Raw genomic sequence first — 9,148 nt, forward strand, 5'->3', positions numbered from 1 at the left:
AAAAGGTTTGATTGGCTCAGGTTCCACCCCAATACGGCCAGCAATATAAGGAGTGATATACGACAAAGTTGAACCCGGATCAATTAAGGCATAAACGTCATGAGAGAATATGGATAATATACCTATGACAACGTCAGGGGAGGACTCAAGATCCTGTCGTCTGGCTAATACATATATACGGGTTTGAGGGCCACTCGAACTGGATGCTCCCCCTCTGCCCCTGCCTCGGCCTACTGAAGTTTGGGGAGTCTGCCCTATAGGCGCACGGACGAAGAAGAACCGACTTCTGATCCTGTAGGCTGAGCCTGACCTCTACCACTCATCGAGTGACAATCACGCATCATGTGCCCAATCTGACCACAGGTATAACAAGCATCTGAGCCTCGGCGACACGGACCCTAATGTAATCTACCGCACTGGTTGTATCATGGTAACAGTTGTCTCCTCTGATTGGGATCACCTCCAAACTGGGAATCGGAAACTCTCGAACTCTGACCCGATTCGAAATAAATAGGGCGATCAAATCTTTGGCCCGCAAATTGAGAAGGTGCACTAGCCATAGACTGGACTGAATATCCAAAATATTGTCGCCTCTGGCCCCCTCTATACTCACCACTAGCACCGGCAGAACTGGCCTTCTTACTATGCCCTCTGTCGATATCGCGCTCACCCCTATGCGGCTGCTGCTGCTCTTCTAAATTTTGGGCATGGGCCTGAATACGGGAAATGTCCATCCCTTCCTGGAGTGAATCTGTCAAGCAATCTTTGATCAAATGTAGCCCTAAGCCACTCACAAATCGATGTACCCGGTCCCCCATATCAGCTACCATAGTCAGAGCATACCTAGCCAATGAGTTAAAATGGAGACTATACTCCCGAGCACTCATATTTTCTTGCTTTAGATTCAAAAACCTGTCAGCTCGGGCCCGACGGACCTCAGGTGGAAAATAATGACGGATGAAAGCATCTACGAATTCCTGCCATACCGGGGGTCGTGCGTTTTCTTTTCTCGAGGATATCCAATTATTATACCATAAAACGGCCACATCCCGCAATCTATATAATGCTAACTCCACTAACTCAGTATCGGAAGAATGTATTATTCTCAGTGTCCTCAACATCTCATCTATAAAGCCCTGTGGGTCTTCATCCAGTTTTGACCCAAACAATTCTGGAGGATTCAGACTCATAAAATCACGGGCTCTGGCACTAGCCGCTCTGTCACCCGGACCCGCACTCTGCTGCTGAGCTTGAGCAGCAACTAGCTGGGTCAAAAACTGAATAGCCTCGGTCATCTGCTGGCAAGCACCTGGTGGGGGACTTGGAGGCATGGGAGCTGGAGTGGAGACCCCTTCTTGCTCCTCTGATAAAGGCGGAGTATAAAAGGTATGAGATGGAGCCTCATTATGGGACTCACCCTCTTCTATATTCACCGGTGGCTCCTGTTCAATCCGTATTCCTGTCGCAGTCTTGCCCTTTTGGGCAACTGTTGCTTTCCTCTTCATTGGCATCGTTGAAATCATAACGCACAATTAGGGAAAGGAAAAGTCTTATTTTACAGCTCTATCGCACTATCTATAAAGAAGAAGGAAGTTTATTATTCCTAAATTCCCCGCAGCCTCTTGTTTATAAGTATGGCGCGCTTCACGCCCATAAATAAGACTCTACCGGACACGGATCGTAGACACACCCTAGGACGGAACTGCTCTGATATCACTTTTGTCACGACCCAGCTAGAGGGCCATTATGGGTACCCGGAGCTAGCTACCAAGCACCACTCAGCATGCTAACTGTCATACCTAACCTGAACATATACACATAATTTTCTATACACATAATTTTCTCAAAGTATTGCTTATTATGAAATGATCACGACACATCTCCCAAAAACGTGCATTTATATACATAGGCCCATAAGGGTCCAAAAATGAGGTATAAATATACACTGAAGAGATCATGGGGGTCTATTACCTACACGTGTGAATCTACGAGCCTCTAACTAGAACACTGTAATCATAAAGACGGGATAGGACCCCGCCGTGCCCCAACATGTACACAAAAGTACCAATAAGCGGCAACTCCGAAGTAGTAGAGTGCTCCTGCAAATCTGCTGAGTAAGCTCCTAAGCGTCTGGGCCGTCTCCCTGTCTACCTGTGGACATGAACACAGCGTCCATAAAAGAAAAAAAACGTCAGTACGAACAACGTACTGAGTATGTAAGGCATGTATAACATCATAATAAAGAAATAAAAGGGCATAAGAGGGAAAAAAACTTGTGACTGATTGCCTCTTAAGGCGAAGTCATGCATGCTAACTTTTATAGTAAAAATAGTATCATATCATACATATATAAGTTGCCCGACCATATAGGTACGGTGTGATCATCATTAGCCCGAGTCCAGGCCTCCCGCGTCTAGGCCGTAAGCTGTCCACTGCAGTAGTGTGTCTGCCCGGCCACCTATAGGGCAGCGCGGTGTTATACTGCCCGGCCATGTAGGCATGGTGTTATCATACATGAAAATATCATAAAGCATGCATGAGATCCCAAGTGAAAGCTATGACTCTATCAGAGTGATGTAAGGTCGGTAACCTCCGATTATGTTATGGATCAACGTCATCGCTAGGTCTCACCTTGAAGGAACTAGTATCATGAGGTGAGGCAACAACAAGAAATAATATCAATGAAGTCATGAAGGTAGAATTATCAAGCTCATAATAGCATCATCTCATAGGCTTTGGAATCTCTGAAATAGCATCATTATCATCATCATTATCATGGAACATATCTCATCTCTATCTCATAAGAAGCTCTTAAGAATCATAAACTTTCAACTTGTGGGATGTAAGAAGGTCATAGAAGTATATAAGATATAGTGGTATAAGAGTCATGCCTTTTTGAAAGAAAGGGACTAGCCTTACATACCTTTTTGTCTTCTTAACGACTAGATGTTCTCCCTCCAAGCTCACAACTCTACATTCAAGAGAATTCGTATTACATTAGATCATTGGAAACATGCTTAAGACTAAGCTAAGGCGACTGAGAGCTAACGAAAATTGGGCGACATTTCCTTTGTTTCAACAACTTCCTCCATATAATAAACAACTCCCAAACATCAATAACAACACCCATAATATTATAATCAATGAACTTCTTCAAGTTAAACATTATTCAATCCTCACAATTCCCTACCAAATCATCCACAATCATAGCTGCAACACAACACCATATTCATTCTCATATAATACTTCCTCAACGTTATTAGTATCATTCACAACAAGATTATACTCACCTCATACTAAGAATCATGATTCAAATGAACCTACCACTCAAAATCTCATTATCTCCATATTTAAGCTCATATTCTATTTCCTTCTCTCATCCAAGTCTTTCTACCACTCAAATACCCTTAATAACATGAAATAGATATAAAACTCACCTTTGATCATGTAAGGATGAACTTTGGATGAATATACTTTACTTGAGAGAAACCTTAACTTCAATACCAATGGAATTCTTGGCTTCTATCAACCCTAGTGTGCCTCCTTTCCACTTGATTCTCTTGATTCTTGGTAATTAGTCCTTGATTCCCCTTGGATTTGTGTTAATATGGTGTGGAGAATATTCTAGAGTCTTCAAAACTTGTAGAAAAAGTGGAAACTGAAAAATAAGAGCAAGGGTCGTCTATTTATAACTGGCGCTGGAAAGTTCCAGCGAGGCGGTTCGACGAGCGGGTCGACGACCCGTTAACGTGTCGACGGTCCATCGACTAGCTCCGTCGACTTACCCCTGCAGATCTCTGATTGCAGAAACATATTAACGGTGCACAGCGACGGCCCGTCGACACTGACTGATGTCTGCAGAATTCCTTGATTCAGTTCAGATTGCGTCGATTCGATTCGTTCAACTTATAATCCTGTGTATTACTAGGAATACCTGCTTGTACATTTGTGTACGGGGTAAGGCACTCTCTACCTCCAAAACTCAGGCACAGGTCTCCATTCCCAAGGCATACCCGACTAGGAACCATAGTTTCTACAGTGACGAAAACGAGGGGCGTAACATCTACTTGCCTGCCCAGCCGACTATAGCGCGACTCGATGTGAGAAAATACATACATAAATATAAAAGCATGTATGAGAGCCCAAATAAAAGATATAACTTTATCGGAGTGACGTAAGGTCGGTAACCTCCGATTATCATTATAAAACTATCATCATGAACATATCTCACCTTGAAAGAAACAATAATCATAATATGAGATCAACATCAATAATAAGATCAATAACCAATAATCATAAGATAAGGATCAACAATATCATACGAACATCAAGAACATAAGCTTCTAATATTTCTAAGAGAGGGATCACACATACTTTGTGTAAGCTCGAAGCAGAAAGGGACAGCCTTAACATACCTCATTGTCTCCTTAAATACTCAACGCCTATCCTCCCGAGCTTGTAAATCTACAGTCAAGATGATTCGCACTAAGGGTAAGTCATTGAAACACTTATAAGGTCAAACTAGATTAGTTGGTAAGCTAATGAAAATCGGACAGCATTTCCCTTATATCTTCTACTCCCTCCAGTCTTCAAAACAACTCCCAAAACCACAATAAAACATCAATAATTCCATAATCAAAAGATTACATTCAAATTATACTCAATTCAATCCCAAAACTTCTTTTCATAATATCCATAACAACAACTTCAACACAACCCCTCTATACTTGTATATGACACTTTCTTAACATCGTTATTATCCCTCATAACAAGATTATGCTCAAAACATGCTAATAATTACAGCTCAAAATATCATCAAATTCATATTTGAACTTTTCCTCCAATTTTCTTCTCCTCAAATCTTAACATAATTATCACACAAACTCATAAACATGAAACTAAGATGAAATCTTACCTCAAAATGCAAGAACACTTCAATTTCAATGTTGCTCCTCCTTAAAATACTCACCCAAAGCTTCTTCTTCAGAGAGAAGTTAGATTTAAACCTCACTTTGAAATGCTAAATACTTTGATCTTCACTTTGATCTTTGATTTTGGCTTGGAGAAATGTTGGAATATGTTTGGAGAGGTTTCTAGAGCTCTCTTGAACTTGGGAGTGTGTTTAAAATGACTAAAATGAAGAGGGGTCGTCGTACTTAAATTCTGGAAATTTCCACCGACTTTGTATTACACTGGTCGTATAACATTATACGGCCAACTTGCTGGCCGTATAATATTATACGGTCCGTATAATTCAGTCGTGTAATACCACCTCAGTTTTCTGCTTCTCTGTTAAATTTTGATATCCTTAAATACGGTCCATATCTTAAAATACAGACCATATCTCACTTATACGACGCGTATATCATGTTTTCCAAAAACAACTTTTGACGAACCTTCCCGCTTAGATTCACTTATTCTCTAATTCTTCTGTAACTTACCAAACATGAATTTAAACATCTATAATCACAAGTTAAGCATGTCCAACCTCATATATACTTGAAAGAAGTCCCAGTGTCCAAAATTAAGGCACCAACGTACTACGAATCTCAATGCACAAAACTACAAGGTGTAACACATCTTAGGCTTTATATCTCGGAATTAGGTGATTCCAACTTCCAAGAGGAGATGGAACATGATAATTTGTAGTATGAAAATAACTATTTACTCTTTTAAAACTAGTAAATATTGAGGTGAAATGATGGAAAGAAGGTTAAGGTTCTGCGTACGAAATATAATGCATTTTAATCAAAATACGTGTTCTTGAATGATCAAGTCACTTGAATTAATTAGCGTGACAAAGAAACACGACACGCTATTAAAAACAAGACAAAAACTATCAACACGTTGCTTGGAACAAAAAACAAGGATAAAGAAGAAGACATCGATAAAATAACTTTATTCAAACTCAAAAAACGTGAGGTCCAATATTGCATGGCACGAGAACTCTTTATATGGTCTAGGATCTCTTCTTTGATGACATCAAATCTCTAATCTACTCTAGAAAGTAAATAGCTAAAACCAACAAAAGTAAAAATTCCTATTCTACAAGAAAATAGGAAAGAAAACTAAAATTATAATACTAACCAAATTAGAAGACTAATAATAATAAGAAGAAATTAAATTTCGACTACAATATAAATCAAGAAACAAGAAGTCTCCAATCTTAGAATGAAAGGATCTTCAAACTTGTGATTTTAGGACTTTTTTGGCCTTGATTATTAATCTTGTGCTCGTGGTTTTGTTGATCTTTCATCATATAGTTCGAACGGAGCGAGACTTTATTTGAACCATGTAGGTAATAATGATAGTATTTTTATATGGATAGTTTAACATAGGCTAAAATTAATCCTTTTGACTTAGTAGAGGGGCAAACTTAACCATTTTTCCTTTTTATGTTTTAATGGTTTCGTTAGATGAACTGAAAAATAAGAATTAATTTGTTTCAATTTTGTAAGGACGAGGGCATGACGATTGACCTTAAGTTCATACGTAAGGCAAAAGCAGATCATTCACAAACACAAATTTGGACCTTTCCTCTATTATAAATTCTTCATTCTCATCTACGCTATATATCTCCACCTCATATTATTTTATTTTTCTTTAAAAAATCCACCATAAAGGTGGAGATTTATTCATAATCAAATAAGTTCTGTACAGAATCTGCAAAAAAAAAAAAAAAAAAAAAAAAAAAAAACTGCAACACAAAAAGAAAGAAAACAAAAGAAAGAAAATAAAGGAGCTATACAAGGGGAAATGTAAACTTGACAAAAACTAGGCAGAAATCTATTAACTAATAAAGCTCCATATGTCTTGATTTGTATCCATCTTTCACACCAACAAGTCTCACAGGTGGAATGGATCAAATCTCTTGAAGAACTCTTCAGACAAATATGGATGTAACTGATTCAATCTGCTGAGAATGTCAATATCAGAAGCATCCAGTTTTTGACTTTGATCAGATTTAGCTGGAAACTTGTTTGCAGTAGCTACTGCATGCATGAATATATCAAAGCCAAGCTAACCTGCTTTGCATCCCCAAACCAATCATAAACACATCTTTAATAGAATGAATCAAGAGATTAATACCACACACTAAAGATGATTCTATGATCAGTTTGTTCCCTTCCCTGAAAACTGTATTATGTCATAGCTGATCTTATTCTGAGGTTTGGAACTTGTGCTTTGTCCAGATTTATGAATCTTCTACCTTGAGTTGGAACTTCCTCAAAATTCCTGAATTGAATCACTTCTGTACCTGCAAAATCAAAAACTAAGTTAGCAAAATAATCAGCCAAGCAGTTTCCTTCTCTCAAAACATGCTCTACTTGAACTGCTTGGTCTTTCTTTAAGTGTTGTATCCTCTGAACCACCAAAGATATATTCCAAAGAACCTCCCATATCCCATCCAAGACTTTCTTCATGGTTAATGAATCAGTTTCCAATATTACTGGTAAGAGTTGCTGATCAATACAATATTGTAAACCTTCCTCTATGGCAACTGCCTCTGCCACCTGATTTGTAGTGTTTGTTAATCTCTTAGCTTTAGCATATATCAGATCCCCTTCATGATTTCTGATACAAAAAGTTGTTGAACTAGGGCCTGGATTCCTCTTGATGCTCCATCTGTATTGCATTTGTATCCTATGCTTGGCTTCTTCCAACTGACTTGCTTACACACCAATGGCACCTTATGACTTTCCATGAACTGAATCATACCTGGCCAGATTTTTGGAAGGTTTTGTATCCTTGGATATCTCATCTGAGCTAAGGAATATAAACTCCATGTTGTTTCATGAATCACCTTACTATATGAGATAGATCCACCATGCCTCAATGTATTTCTGCTCTTCCATATCTGCCACATGATCAATGCTAGAGCTGCTTGGTATAATGGTTTCAATCTCCACCTTATATTGCTTGTTCATTTGCCACATTCTTTCTATCCATTTTCATCTCCATTTACATTTTTTTTTTTTTTTGCTGAGACTTTTTTCTGGATTGATTTTAGTTAATCATTTTGTTTTTGGAAAAGGATTAAAAATGTCATTACGTAGCAAAAATGTTTCAAAACCCTCTCCTTCCACCTATTGGATCAAATTTTCCCTTCTTCTACCTATTTGAATAAAATTGCCTCAACATATTAGAAATGACTCAAAAATCTCGTTCTTCATCAAATTTGCCCCTAACAATATTTTCAGACTTAAAATTGTCCCTCCAGTAATGATAGAATTATAAAAACATTTAATTAAACACGTGACCTTTATTTATTGGTCTACATGACCTTTATTTATTGCTCTACATAATTTCTTACTCCCTCCATTCCAATTTAGATATATTAGTTTGACTGGACACAAAATTTAAAAAATATTTATTTATTGGTCTACACAATTTCTTACTCCCTCCATCTTAATTTAAATGTATTAGTTTTGACTGGATACAAAATTTAAAAAAAAAATGAATCGATTCTGGATTAAAGATGTTGTAATTTAAATATATTAGTTTGACTAGACACAAAATTTAAAAAAAAAAAAAAAATTGAATCGATTCTGAATTAAAGATGTTGTAATGTATTAAAAGTCATGTAGGGAATTGTCAACTTGACCAACTAAAACTGTCAACTTGACTGGAAGAAGTATTAAATAGATAGTCAAAAAGTGTTCTATAATTCACAATCGAATATGCACCTTTTCTACATAGTTAATTAAGGAATTTCTATAAAAAGATTTAGAACTAAGAATTGGGGGTTGGGAGGCCCGCACAAGCGAGTTCTGCAAAGTAGGCAGCGTCAACACTTGGCCAGCCTATAACCCCTCCATAAATTCTTGCGCAAACATTGAGTTTCACAAGCGCTGCGTCCGGCTCTCACCGTCCGCTTTGTTTTCCTTACTCATTAGTTTAAGGCAAGTTTTGAATTTGATACTTCCTATCCCTTTATACTAGTTCCATATTCATTGATAACATTCTGGTCCTCGATGTGGGACTCAAAATGCTTTGCTTTGGTTCACCGACTGTCTCTTATTTCTTTGTTTCAATTTATGTGAATCTATTTTCTTTTTAATTCGTACCAAAATAAATGATCTCTTTCCTAATTTGAAAACAAATTCACTTTATGAAATGATTTACAGCCACATAAATATTCAAGACT

At 37.8% G+C, this 9,148-nt stretch overlaps 1 non-coding gene across 1 annotated transcript; it reads right to left on the bottom strand.

Moving 5' to 3' along the window:
- Window positions 1-8,744: 8,744 nt before the first annotated feature.
- Window positions 8,745-8,907, bottom strand: LOC132604672 (U12 minor spliceosomal RNA). Its single transcript, XR_009568787.1, has one exon. It is a non-coding gene; the product is annotated as a U12 minor spliceosomal RNA (small nuclear RNA).
- Between the last annotated feature and the right edge of the window lie 241 nt (window positions 8,908-9,148).

This window comes from Lycium barbarum, chromosome 7 (genome assembly GCF_019175385.1).
Source record: "Lycium barbarum isolate Lr01 chromosome 7, ASM1917538v2, whole genome shotgun sequence".
NCBI lineage: Eukaryota > Viridiplantae > Streptophyta > Magnoliopsida > Solanales > Solanaceae > Lycium > Lycium barbarum.